Genomic DNA, 15,118 nt, shown 5'->3' with positions numbered 1-15,118 from the left:
CAGTGTGGTAAATGTGTCAAACTGCACAGAACTGTGACATGTTCCAGAGACACAAGAAGTTAGCAATAGTTGCTCAGTCATGTCTGACTCTTTGCAAACCCATGGACAGCAGCCTGCCAGGCTCCTCTGTCCATGGAATTCTCCAGGCAAGAATAGTGGAGTGGGTTGCCATTTCCTTGTCCAGGGGACTTTCTCAACCCAGGGAAAGAACCTGGATCTCCCACATCGCAGGGAGATTCTTTACCATCTGAGCCACCAGGGAAGCCACAGAAGAGCACAAGAAAGGTAGATCCTAAAATTGTGGTCTTAAATCTCATAGAGGACTTAATTTGCCTCTGTCAGGCTGCAGACGACTCCTTAAAAATATCCTCCAATCTATCCATTGACTCCAAAAGGGACCATGTTCCTTAATCCCCAGTGTACATACTAGCCTTGTTACACTGAGTCAGTCACCAACTACTTTCCAAATAAAATATTAGTACTTTTACATAAAAATATGATAACAGATATATCTCCTTACACAGAAACAGATAATGTCCTTTACAGATAAACTCCTTACGTAGAAAAAAACAGAAACTGCACAAAAGGTATTTACTACTAGATACTTTTAGAATGGATGTGATAATAAATATGCAAATCGAAGACTGGCTGGTCATAGTGGTTCTTTAATAATTTAACTGTGTCGGTGATAGGCTATAGGAGGTCATATGAGTCAGTGAAGCTTGGTTCTTTTCAAAGTTGTATGTAACCTAATACCTTTTCATTCAATTAGTGTGAGGAATGCCACGGCTAGAAGAAACAGGATGAAGAGTGTTAGAATGTTAATTTTAAACATTTTGTTAGGAGAGTTGAACCTTATAATAATAATGATTTTTTTATACAATTACTAGGCTCTGCAGTCTAACCTGTGTTCTCTAGCAGGGTGTTTTCATGAATTAAGATTATATCATTAAGTAGTTTTACGGTGCTTTTGAAAAGTAGGCCTTATTTCTGTCTTTTTGTACTGGGAGAAATATATAATAGAAACTGACTTGGATTACTCTGGTGTAAACTCATATTACATAGGACCTTAACTATTGAATAAATGAATATTTAATATTGGTTATGCCATTGGGATGTCCTGACCCAACATTAAGATTCTAAACCCTACTGTCGATATGAACTCTAGAGTAAGACTATGCTGTTATCTGTAGTGTAACTTGCTCCGTTGATCAATTTTTTGGATCAGTAAGGGATCAAACATTTTGACTATTTGGTCTAAATTTTAATCATTCAGAGACTTCTCTGTTCTGTGAGATCACCCGAAACAAAACCGCTAACCTATATAAAAGTTTTATTATCCCACAATGATTTAGTTCATTGGGGGGGGGGGACATTAATTAAATAAAGCTCCATACAGTCTCTGGTCTTATTTTGTTATTCCCACCTCTTCACAGGAAGGTCAATTACTCAGAAAACAAGCGATTATGCTACCTTTGCATGGTCAGGATAACAGACGTCACTGGGCAAGCAGTGCTTCTAATACTAGTCAGACTAGAGGTGATACACTCGGTACATAGGCAAGGTTTGTACTTGTTGACTTCCTTTTACTTTTTAAAAATCTTTTGGTAGGTGCATACCTCTGTCAGATTAAGAGTAATTTTAAAAAATAATTTAACATTGACTTAGATTGTTGTTAACTACTAGTGATTCCATAACTTATATAAGCTTATGCAAGAAGAAATATTTCCTGTTAGTCATATTAACATTATTGTTTCTTTTAATTAATAGATTAGTCCAGTATTAAACTAGGAGTCGATTTATTGTTGGTATTAAAGTAAATGTGTTGCCAAGCTTGAATACTTAATCAATGGCTGTTTTTTAAGGTGACTACGGTGTTATTTTTACTCTCCAGATAAGGTTGTATCCTGTTTCTAAGGAGTTGAAACTTTTTAGATTAACATTTAAAAATACATTAAAATTTCTGATTTTTTAATAGTTTGTAAAGAGGAACTAAAATCTAAGATTCCTATTTTTTGGACAACCAGCTCTCATCAGGCTTGTTAGGCTTATCACCTCTACTTATAAATATTCCTGGAATTTTGCTATATAGATGAGTTTGTTCTAATAAACCATTCATAAGGAGCTCATCTTGCTTCTGGGTATTTAAGTTATTTGTTAAAAATTTCCTAGTTAAATCATAATAGAAAAGGTAAAAGGGGAAAGGTTTGTTTTTTATTATTTTTAATGCTTTTTTTTTTATCATGCCCTTACAGTATTTTCTATATAGCACCCCAAATTTTTAACTTTCCATCTCTTATACTTTAAATACTGGGTGAATAATGTATTTAATCTACTTGTAACAGTTGAATTTGTGGGAGTTTTGGGACAGATTTAAAGTATCCATAAATTATGAAACTCCTGAGAGTAAAATAAACTAGGTGTTTTTATTTACACTATCCTTTGATTTATCCAAGCACACTTTCTAGTATGCTTCCCTCATTAAGACTTTATCTCCTCATACGTGTTTGGTACTTGCTAAGAGGTTATAAAGGTTATTAATTGAGAAGGGTGATGGATGGAATGTGAATGCTTGATGGTCTGATTCAACTAGGCACTCTATTCTTAATTTACTACCATAGCCTCCTTTGGTTTTCAGTTTCATAAAAACTTTCATATAATAAGAAATATGTTTTTGAAATAGAAAATGTAGTCCATTTCCTCCCATCCCACAAGTTAACATTCTGACCTAGTATTTTTATGTATAAAAATTATACCTTCTATTATTCCTTTTTAGAGTTTGCTGAAAACAGCAGTATACAGACTGAATTAGCAAATGCTGGTGAGGTTTATCAGGGTTTATCAATTATAGAGCAGGCTCCTCTAGAGGGGTATGAAGCACCATCAAGTCTCTTGAGTTTTAAGCTATTGCTAATAGAACTCTGGCAAATAATTTTGTTACTGTAATTATCCGAGTTTAGGGCTAAGCATAATGGGTTATCTAATCCTGGTTTGAATCTTAGCTGTCGTGTGATCAAGAACTGCTAAAGTCACTTTTGTAGTTTATTTTTATTTTAGCTATAGTTTTTTACGGTTTAGCTAGAACTTTTTTATTATTCTTTAACACAATTTGCACTGGTTTTCTATTAATTTGAGTTAATCATATGACTGCAGTGGCTAGCACAAAATTTACCAACCCTAAATAACATAACTAAGTCCAATTTTCATTCATGGCTTAATTTTTATCACTGCTGTTTCCCATGAGGGTGTGGCTTAAGCAAGGCAATATGACCTACTATTTTTGTGTGCTTGATATCTGCTTCTTTTAATCATGATTTAGAGGATAGTCTGTTTAAGCAGGCTTCCCAGCTGGTATTAGTGGTAAAGAACCTGCCTGTCAATGCAGGAGACATAAGAGACATGTGTTCCATCACTGGGTTGGGAAGATCCCCTGGAGGAGAGCATGGCAACCCACTCCAGTATTCTTGCCTGGAGAATCCCATGGCAACCCACTCCAGTATTCTTGCCTGGAGAATCCCATAGGCAGAGGAACCAGGCGGGCTACAGTCCACTGGGTCGCAAAGCTGGACACAACTGAAGCGACTTGCACGCGCGCACTGCTTAAGACATTATGGTAACACTAAAACCTGGTAAAAAAACTGAGGGTACTATTGTAATTTTCTTCCTAATATGTCCATTTACATTCACTTTAGAAGAAAAGTAATAACAGAATCAACTTATTGCCTGCTTGAAAACAGCAACACAGGTCTAATGAGAATATGGATTATACTTTCCAGGATAGAAAAAAACGTTAAGTTCAGCCACTGAGAATTGGTTATTAACTCTTATTTCCCTCTAATTTTCCCCAACTCATTTCTTATGTTAGCACTCAATCTATATAAATACTTTTCCAACTAGGTAGAGCAGAGGTCAGCTAACTTACTCTATGCTGCTGCTGCTGCTAAGTCACTTCAGTCGTGTCTGACTCTGTGCGACCCCACAGATGGCAGCCCACCAGGCTCCTCCATCCCTGGGATTCTCCAGGCAAGAATACTGGAGTGGGTTGCCATTTCCTTCTCCGATTTACTCTATAAAGGGTCATGAAGTAAATATTTTTGGCTTCCTGGGCCCTAAGGTCTCTGATGCAACTCCCTAACTCTGCCTCTATAGCCTGAAAACAGCCATACACAATATGTAAAAAAACAAGATCGGCTGTGTATCAGTAAAGCTTTATTCATAAACAGTAAACCTGAGTTTCATATAATTTCAACATATTGCAAAGTAGTACTCTTCTTCCAGGATTTTTTTCCACTAAACATTTAAAAATGTAAAGACTATTCTTAGTTTACAGGTCATACAAAACAGGCAGTAGGCTGGATTTGGTAGTGTGCAAACCCTAGATGGACAGACCTGCTTATAAGCTGGAGTTGTAGCTGGTGACTGGCCCATCTTTACCTCAGTCACCTGATCTCTAAACCTAAAACCTGACATGAAATAATTCTTATTCTACTTTTCATTCAATTGCAAGTCACCTTTCTCTCTCAAAAAAAAAAAAAAAAACAAAACAAGTTATAGTTCTTACTTTCAGATGGTAACTTTGAAGAATTTCAAGAACTGCTGAAATACATCTGGATATCAATTAATTTTCAATAAATAATTTTTCACTTCTCTTGAGAATAAAAACTCTAAAGATAAATAAAAGCTATCAAAGAAGGTAGCAGGCTATGCTGTAAATGTTTTTATAATAATCTGTCCTATGCTCCTTGCAAGGAGATTGCAAACCTCACTGTACCCAATATTTATGTCAAAAAAAAAAAAAAGAGAGAGAAGGCATACTTCTGAGCTCAAAATGAAGACTGAAGATATCCAGTGAAACTCACCAAGTTGTAAAGATTCATCTAAGAGGAATGCAGAATTTTCCAAAGGCATCTTACACTGTGACAAAATCAGCTTCTAAGTTTCAGCAGCTTTACAGGAAAAAAAAATAAAAATAAAAAATCCATGAAACAAGGGCAGCTGTGGAAATATTAACCAAATTCTAAGTAACAATACTGCCAGTATTTTTTTTCCATCCACGTATACATTAATTGAAGCTTCCTATGTGCCAGGAATTGGGGATGCAGCAATGAACATGTCAGATTCTATCAATCCCTCTGGAGCTCAGTCTGTAGGGTTACTCCAAATAGGATGAAAGATTTTAAAACCATGATGGTGTGAAAGGGGAGCATGGCAGAGATACAAACTAGTCTGGTGGGAATTTGTTAGAAAATGTCTCCTAAAAAAGAGGCAATTAATGCAAGCATGAGTAGGATCTGACCAAATAAAGCAACTGGGGAGGGGAAAGAAAGAATATGTTACACTAAAGGGAACAGCATGTTCAAAGGGGTAGATGTAGAAGAGGATATGGCATCTGTGTGAAAGTAAAAGAAGTCGGGTGTGGCTGCTCAGAGTAAGCAAAGAGATGAGAAGGTCATTCTCTGAGATGAGATACGGGCAAAGGAAGAAAGTAAGGAGTTAGAACAATTTGCCCCGCACCCCTCAGTCACACAGGGCTAACAGGCAGAGCTCACTTTAAGCCCTCACCACTTGACTGCAATAGAATAACCGTTCTGCAGCTCTTCTCAGCCCTCTGTCATCAAGGGTCTTAGAAGAGGACCCCTGCAAAGAAAGCTGACGGAAAGTCTTAAGGACGATGATCCTATCATGGAGTTTTTGCAAGGGCCTGAGAGAAAACTGCCAACCTCACTACAAATGGAAGAAGTGATCAACTAACCATCAGGAGCCCTCCTGCAAAATGAAGGGAAAGAAGAGTCCCAGCACCATCCTCAATTACTAATGAATAGTTGTCAAGCATTTTATTATGTATGAAGTCTAGTTGTAAGTGCTTTACATGTATTAACAAATTTAATCCTCACAACATCCCTGTGAGATGGTGCTTTTTATTACTCTCTATTTCCAGTATGGTTTTACAAACAGTCCAATGATCATCATTAATTTTTATTAACAATTGAAATGAAAATTATTAGAAATGTTAATGATACTTCTTTCCACCATATTAAAAGAATTTTAATTACCCTTCAATAGGAAAAGCACTATTTTAAAGATTAATTAACAAAAACAAAGGATTTCACAACATTAATTGGGTTATTTCTCTTTTAACTAGCAGTTCCGTTAGACAAGGAGTTGGAAATTCTGTTCCTTGCTCATTCATTCACTTACTATGATAGGTTCTACATATCTAATGATAAGGGGGAAAAAACACCAAATTCCTGCCCTCATGGAGTTTTATTCACTGAAATGAAAATTGATACCCCCTAGCAATTATGTTTTTATAACATATCCTACTTATAAAATGTTCTTATGTAAAGAGTCAAACTCTTTGCTTTTTCCAGTTTTTCTATGGTGTTTCCAGTAGTCATGAACAAATGCGAGAACTGGACCATAATAAAGTCGAGTGCCGAAGAACTGATACTTTGAAACTGTGGAGCTGGAGAAGACTTCTGAGGGTCCCTTGGATGCAAGGAGATCCAGCCAGTCCATCCTAAAGGATATCGACACTGAACACTCACTGGAAGGGCTGATGCTGAAGCTGAAGCTCCAACACCTTGGTCACCTGATGTGAAGAGCCAATTCACTGGAAAAGACCCTTATGCTGGGCAAGATTGAGGGCAGGAGGAGAAGATCACTGGACGGCATCACCGACTCAATGAACATCAGTTTGAGCAAACTGCAGGAGACAGTGAAGGACAGGGAAGCCTGGCATGCTGCAGTCCATGAGGTCACAAAGAATCAGACACAACTTAGCAACTAAACAACAACAACAAAGAGTCAAACTACAGAATCAAATCTTTTTTTTTTTTTTTTAGAATCAAATCTTTATATTGTACATTCTTAACAGTTGCAGTGTCACATCCAGTGGCGAAAAAAAACCTTCAGTAGAAATTAAAATGGTTTCTTGCCTTCCAAAGCACAATGCTCTACTCTTGGGTCTCAGGGAGCAGACAATAAAGAAAAAAAAAAAACTGTCTAAAAGGGGCCTTTAAAGGAGTAATAATGAAAAAAAAAAAAGCTTGAGAAACACACTGCTTTAGATCAAACTTTCAATTTAAATCAATACAGAAAAGGAGTAAGTAAAATGACATCAAGAAGAAACAACCAGATAAAGTCAGAATGAGAAATATTCTATAGAACTGACCTAGTTTCTTATATATATATATATATACTTAGAAATATTTATGGATGAATTAGATATGGAATATGCTTCAAACAGATTCAGGAGGAGGTACACAGCTGAAGGTATACACGAAACAAGACAGGTCCTAAGTTGATAGTTATTAAAGCTGTGAGTTCATCATTCTATTCTGTACTACTGTTGTATATGTATTCCATTAAAACAAAAGCATATGTTATTTGAGGAAGATTTTGAATTCTTAAGAACTGGAGCAGAACTGTGTAATACATAGCTGGTACAAACATTTTCTATCAAAGGTGATCTACAAACCGATATCACTTTTCTCCCGAATAAACTGTACTCTTAAGAAAAAAAAGGACTCAAGATACATAACAACTAACTGCTAATATCCCATCTGAATTCTGATTCAAACAATATAAAAAGGTATTTTTCAAACAACTGGAAAAGATCTAAATAAGAACTAGGTATTATATAATATTAAGAAACTATGGTTAATTTGGTTAGATACGATAGAGTTTATGTAAGAAAATATCTTCACATTTTAAAAAAACATATAGAAGTATTTTACCGTCCCTGGTGGCTGAGGCGGTAAAGAATCTGCCCACAATGAGGGAGACCCGGGTCTGATCCCTGGGTCAGCAAGATCCCCTGGAGAAGGAAATCGCTACCCACTCCAGTATTCTTGCCTGGGAAATCCCATGGACGGAGGAGCTGGTGGGCTGGTCTGTGGGATCACAGAGAGTTGGACACGACTGAGCAGCTAACACTTAGAGGTATTAAAGAAATACCTTTTTATATTGTTTGGATCAGAACTTTTTAACTACAGAAGTATTTAGAAGTGAAGTGACAATTCCTTTCATTCTTTTTTTTTTTTTCCTTAAAAAAAGAAAACCTGAAGAATGAAAGATAATGATGACAGTTTTGTCTCACTTTCCCCTTTGGAATGCCTACTGGTAAGACAGCACAGAAGTACAAAAAGTTTAAGATCTATAAAACAATGAAAAGAATGGAGTAGGAAGTTATGAACAGATGAAATGACACAGTAGATTTCTAGAGAATAGAAAGAAGATCCAAAGTGTGTTAACAGGTTAAGCAAAACTAGGGAAAGCACAGTTCAAAATTCACACACAGAGGGACTACTGTGGAGGCCTCAGTCAATCGTTCTGAGACTCTAGACTCAAATTAGCAGATAAAGAGGCTGAATACTGGTGACCTAGGAAAAAGTTTTACCTGTCTCCTTTCTCTGCACCCACTTCTTGGCTAGGCAAGCCCAGTGGCACCCCTAAGCCAAAAACTGTGCCACTCTTTTCTAAAGAAATCTAGCAGAAATCTGGCAAACTGCTCATAAAGAAACCAGAGGAATGTTAGTGTCCAGTGAGTCTGTGGTCAATACGACAAATAGAAAGCTCCTGAGAATCACAATAGGTTCCCTGCCCTTCTGCTCTAAACCTAAACTTGTCAGCAGACAAGACACTCCATCTATGTACTAAGAATTACCAACCAGTCTTTTCAAACAGAGAAAGCAATTAAGAAAAAACCCCACCTATCCAACAAGAAAAAAACACCCCACTGTAGCTATAGAAAGTAATCAAGACATTCCTGTAGCAATATACATGAGTCAACTATGTAATTTCATATGAGGAAAAACCACAGCTAGAAAAAGACAAAGGTAAATAATAAATTAACCCCAGAAGACTCACAAAGTATTCAGGTACAGAAGAAAAGGATTAAGCAATCAAAATATCCTTAAGACACTCCTAAAGAAACTGCATTCAATAAAACAAAAACAGAATGCTACAATGATACAGATTTTACAACACCAAGAATTGTTGTGAATACTTTACAAATATGAACTCCTTTGCCCACAAAGTAGTTATCCTCATTTCATAGCTCAGAAAGAGAGCGCAGAAAGGTTAAATAATTTACCTAAGGTCATATGGTTATTAAGTAGTGGAGCTGGGATCTTAACAGACACAGTCTGGCAGTCTAGTTCTATTGTATATGCTTTTAACAACTATACTATGTTGCCTCTTGAAATAATACCAACAGAAAATAAGCAAAGGTACTGGAATACTTACAATCTGCTTACAGACATTCACAGAAAAGCAGGAACATGTAGCTAAAGAAATCTGTAAGAATAAGGAATAAAAAGGCAATGACAGAAAACATAAGAGATATGATATAAGGATCAAACCAGAAAGCCAATATTCTGCTGATGAGAATTCCAAAGTGAAAGAACATAGAAAACCAAGAAATATTACCAAAAAACTGAGAACATTTCCTATACCTGAACGGAAACACCTGCATTTCAACAGGAAAGGTCTATCAACTCCAGAGAGTTCAGATGGAATAACAACAACTCATACCTAGACACAGGGCTTCACTGATGGCACAATGGTGAAGAATCCACCCGCCAATGCAGCAGACACAGGCACTGTGGGTTCGATCCCTGGGTTGGGAAGATCCCCTGCAGGAAGAAATGGCAACCACTCTAGTATTCTTGCCCGGAAAATTCCATGGCTAGAGGAGCCTGGCAGGCTACAGCCAATGGGGTCGCAAAAAGAGTCAGACACAAGTGAGCTACTGGGCATATACCTAGATATGTAACTATAAAATTCCAGAACTACAAAGACAACCTCATGCGAAGAGCTGACTCATCTGAAAAGTCCCTGATGCTGGGAGGGATTGGGGGTGGGAGGAGAAGGGGATGACAGAGGATGAGATGGTTGGATGGCATCACCGACTCGATGGGCATGAGTTTGAGTAGACTTCGGGAGTTGTGATGAACAGGGAGGCCTGGCATGCTGCGATTCATGGGGTCGCAAAGAGTCGGACACAACTGAGTGACTGAACCAACTGACTGACAAAGACAACAGTGAAACACTAAAGCTCCCAAAGAGAGGAAGGGAAAGGGTTACTAAAATGTAATAAGACTCAGAGTGGCATCAGCTTTCCTACCATCTTGATTTAAACAGAACAGAGAAAAGCTCATAAGTTCAAAAGGAAATTCACTCTGAATCTAAATTTCTACACTCAAACTACCAAGCAATTATGAACCAGGTGAAGGCCATGTTCAGGCATTCAAGAATATTTACATCTTAAGTATCCTGTATATTAAAGTTACTTTGGAACATATTCCAGCAAAAAGAAAGAGAATGCCACAAAACAGGAAGATGGGATATCTAAGGAACAGTAAATCAAACCCAGAAATGCAGTGAAAGAATATCTCAGAATGTCAGATACTCAGCAGGCTTCCTTCTTACAAAGACTGAAGGAAGAAGTAGGAAAACTCTAAAAGGGATGTCTCTAGGAAAACCAGGGATTCCTTCCAACAAATAAAAGATACTGTGATTCAAGCAGGAAACATTCCTATCAAGGAAAAAAAGGTAATTACAGAATGGGGCGGGGGGGGGGGGGGGGGGGGAGAGATGAACAAGATTAAACAAACAAGTCAGAATATAAGGCAAACTCGTGGCATGACTGTGAAAAAATCTGCCCTAAGATAACTAAACTTACCTTTTTTTTGATAACGTATTTTTTTTTTTTTGAGTTCCATTATAACTTTGTACTCATGAAAAACACACAGCTCAATGAGTAACTGTAATTTACTACGTTCAGCTTTTAGAATCAACCTACTGAAAAGCCTGAGTGTTTTTGTTTTGGCCATAGCATGCAGGGTCTCTCAGTTCCCCAACCAGGGATCAAACCTGTGCCCTCTGCATTGGGAGCGTGGAGTCTTAACCACTGCAATGTCTTAAATCTCATTACACAACAGAATAAAAATGTCATGCAATCAACCTGGTCACACACAAAAGAAAAGGTAGAAATGAAAGTGAAGGAGAAGAAAAGACAAGATAGAGAAATGGATAAAGGCCCTACTATCCTAAAGGCCCTACTGTCCTTATCTTACATAGTAGGGATTTAAAATATAATGTAGAAGAAACATTATATTTACAATTGCACCAAATGAAAGAACTAATTATACTATTTCAAACTTTAGAATGAAGAGAGATGAGTGATTAAGGACAGCAAAAGTAAGCTAAATCTTCATCACTCTCAGCAAAATCAAGAGAATAATTTAAAGTGAGTTAATCAAGAAATAAACCTTACCTGTCTCCTGAGAAACCTGCATGCAGGTCAAGAAGCAACAGTTAGAACTGGACATGGAAGGATGGACCAGTTCAAAATTGGGAAAGGAGTACGTCAAGGCTATAAATTGTTGCCCTGCTTATTTAACTTATATGCAGAGTACGTCATGAGAAATGCTGGACTCGATGAAGCACAAGTTGGAAACAAGATTGCTGGAGAAACATCAATAACCTCACATATGCAGATGACACCACCCTCATGGCAGAAAGCAAAGAGGGCCTAAGGGCCTCTTGATGAAGGTGAAAGAGGAGAGTGAAAAAGCTGGCTTAGAACTCAACATTCAAAAAACTAACATCATGGCGTCTGGTCCCATAACTTCATTGCAAATAGATGGGGAAAAAATGGAAACAGACTTTATTTTGTTGGGCTCCAAAATCACTGCCGATGGTGACTGCAGCCATGAAATTAAAAGACACTTGCTCCTTGGAAGAAAGACTATACACACCTAGACAGCTTATTGAAAAGCAGACACATTACTCTGCCGACAAAGGTCTGTATAGTCAAAGCTGTGGTTTTTCCAGTGGTCATGTATGGATGTGAGAGTTGGACCATAAAGAAGGCTGAGCACTGAAGAACTGATGCTCTTGAACGGTGGTGCTGGAGAAGACTCTTGAGAGTAATCTTGGACAGCAAGGAGATCAAACCAGTCAATCCTAAAGGAAATCAATCCTAAATATTCATTGGAAGGACTGATGCTAAAGCTGAAGCTTCAATACCACCTAATGTGCAGAGCTGACTCATTAGAAAAGACCGTGATGCTGGGAAAGACTGAAGGCAGGAGGAGAAGGGGATGACAGAGGATAAGATGGTTGGATGGCATCACTGACTCAATGGACATGAGTTTGAGCAACCTCCAGGAGATGGTGAAGGACAGGGAAGCCTGACGTGCTGCAGTCCATGGAGTCGCGAAGAGTTGGACACAACTGAGTCACTGAACAACGACAACAAATCAAGAAATAAAAGCAGATCTCAATAAAGAAAACCCTAGGACCAGGTGGCTTCACAGGAAAAAATTCTCCAAAACATTAAAAAAAGAATATACCAGGGGAGGAGCCAAGATGGCAGAGGAATAGGACGGGGAGACCACTTTCTCCCCTACAAATTCATCGAAAGAACAATTGAACGCAGAGCAAACTTCACAAAACAACTTCTGATTGCTAGCTGAGGTCATCAGGCGCCCAGAAAAGCAGCCCATTGTCTTCAAAAGGAGGTAGGACAAAATATAAAAGATAAAAAGAGAGACAAAAGAGCTAGGGATGGAGACCTGTCCCAGAAAGGGAGTCTTAATAGAGGAAGTTTCCAAACACCAGGAAACCCTCCCACTGGCGGGTCTGGGGGAAGTTTTTGAATCTCGGAGGGCAACCTGACTGGGAGGGGAAGAATAAATAAAACCCACAGATTACGTGCCTAAAAGCAACTCCCAGCAGAAAAGTACCCCAGACGCCCGCATCTGCCACCAGCAATTAGGGGCGGAACAGAGAGGAGCGGGCAGCATTGCTTAGGGTAAGGACCGGGCCTGAGTGCCCTGAGGGCAATCGGAGGGAGCTTTTGTGAGAAACCAACTTAAACTGTGGGACAACGAAAGAGAGAGAGAGAAAATTAACCGGCCCGAACACACTGCCGGCCGTTCGCAGAACAAAGGGTCTGAGCAAGTCCAGAGAAGAGCTTGCAGGCTGCGGACCGGCCCAGCCCCGCCGGAGGCAGGAGGCAGGGGGGAGGGGAAAGGGGCAGGCTTGGCCCCAAGGACCGCATCCCCTACCGCACTGCAAACAGGCCCCCAGTTTCTAACCAAAGACCTCCTGAGATTCTGGATGGTCGACATCCGCCGGGAGGGTCGCGGCGAGACACAGGGCGCAGGCACCCGACCGGTGCGGGCGGGGACTGATACTGGGACCGCGGAGGGGAGAAGGCGCGCCGCACCCGGGGAGAGTGCGACCCTCAAGCTCCTAGCTGCCCAGGCTGCTTGGGCTGTGCTTTTCCGGAACACCCGAGGGCTGGGGCTGGAACCGCGCCGGGAGCCTGAGCAGCGTAGAGGGGAAAGCAGCGCCAGCCCCTCCCCGCAGCGCGACGGAACTAGCAACCTGAATAAGAGACCACCTCCGCCTGCCTGTGTCAGGGCGGAAATTAGGCGCAGAAGAGACCGGCAAACAGAAGCCAAATAAACAAAGAGAACCGCTTCAGAAGGGACCCGTGCAACAGATTAAAATCCCTGTAGATAACACCAACTACACGGGAAGGGGCCTGTAGATATCGAGAAGTGTAAGCTGGAAGGAGGAGCTACCTAAAACTGAACCAAACCCCCACTGACGGCAACAGCTCCAGAGAAATTCCTAGATATACTTTTACCTTTTCTTTTCTCTTTTTTATCTTTTATTTTCTTTTAAAATTCCCTACTACTCCCCCATTACTCCTTAACTTTCATTTTCATATATTTTTACGATTTTTTTTAATTAAGAAAAAATTTTTTTTGTTTTTTCTTTTTCTCTTCTCTTTTCTATTTTTCTTTTTCTCTTATTTCCTTTTAAAGTCCTCTATTACTCCTCTACTACTCCTTAATTTTCATTTTCATTTCACTATAACCTTACAAAAAAAAAAGAGAAGCCCTATTTTTAAACCGAACTTCATATATATTTCTAAAATTTTTTGTGTGTGTGTTTTGGTTTTTGTTTTTAATATTGTATTTTTAAGAGTCTAACCTCTACTCTAGATTTTTAATCTTTGTTTTTCAGTATATGATATAAATTGTGGACATTTAAGAATCCAATATTCAGTTCCCATTTTTATTCAGGAGTGTGTTGATTACTCTCTCCCAATCTTGACTCTCTGTTTTCTACCTCAGAACACCTCTATTTCCTCCTTTCCCCTTCTCTTCCCAATCCAATTCTGTGAATCTTTGTGGGTGTCTGGGCTACAGAGAACACTCTGGGAACAGACAACTGTGTAGATCTGTCTCTCTCCTCTTGAGTCCCCCTTTTTCTCCTCCTGCTCATCTCTATCTCCCTCCTCCCTCTCCTCTTCTTCATGTAACTCTGTGAACCTCTCTGGGTGTCCCTCACTGTGGAGAATCTTTTCACCATTAACCTAGAAATTTTATTATCAGTCCTGTATAGTTGGAGAAGTCTTGAGACTACTGGAAGAATAAAACTGAAATCCAGAGGCAGGAGACTTAAGCCCAAAACCTGAGAACACCAGAAAACTCCTGACTACATGGAACTTTAAGTAATAAGAGACCATCCAAAAGCCTCCATACCTACACTGAAACCAACCACCACCCAAGAGCCAGTAAGTTTTAGAGCAAGACATACCATGCAAATTCTGCAGCAACGCAGGAACATAGCCCTAAACGTCAACATACAGGCTGCCCAAGGTCACACCTAACACACAGACCCATCTCAAAACTCATTACTGGGCACTCCATTGCACTCCAGAGAGAAGAAATCTAGTTCCACGCACCAGACACCGACCCAAGCTTCCCTAACCAGGAAACCTTGACAAGCCAATCGTCCAACCCCACCCACTGGGTGAAACCTCCACAATAAAAAAGAACCACAGACCTCCAGAATACAGAAAGCCCACTCCCACGGCAATCTAAACAAGATGAAAAGGCAGAGAAATACCCAACAGGTAAAGGAACATGAAAAATGCCCACCAAGTCAAACAAAAGAGGAGATAGGGAATCTACCTGAAAAAAAATTTAGAATAATGATAATAAAAATGATCCAAAATCTTGAAAACAAAATGGAGTTACAGATAAATAGCCTGGAGACAAAGATTGAGAAGATGCAAGAAATGTTTAAT

General features: G+C 39.2%; 1 protein-coding gene across 15 annotated transcripts in view; it reads right to left on the bottom strand.

The window, feature by feature from the left end:
- CLOCK (clock circadian regulator) overlaps positions 1 to 15,118 on the bottom strand; it is a 136,925-nt gene that overhangs the window by 89,637 nt on the left and 32,170 nt on the right. For 8 of the 15 annotated variants that reach the window (XM_043906717.1, XM_043906729.1, XM_043906721.1 and 5 more), the window contains exon 3: positions 4,860 to 4,946. The exons of the other annotated variants lie outside the window; for them this stretch is intronic. The gene's annotated coding sequence lies outside the window, so the exon portion shown is untranslated. The remainder of the gene's footprint in view (positions 1 to 4,859; positions 4,947 to 15,118) is intronic. 15 annotated transcript variants of the gene reach the window in all.

This window comes from Cervus elaphus, chromosome 6, assembly GCF_910594005.1.
Source record: "Cervus elaphus chromosome 6, mCerEla1.1, whole genome shotgun sequence".
Lineage (NCBI taxonomy): Eukaryota > Metazoa > Chordata > Mammalia > Artiodactyla > Cervidae > Cervus > Cervus elaphus.
The sequence above is the reverse complement of the archived record's forward strand: the minus strand, read 5'-3'. Positions and strand labels throughout refer to the sequence as shown.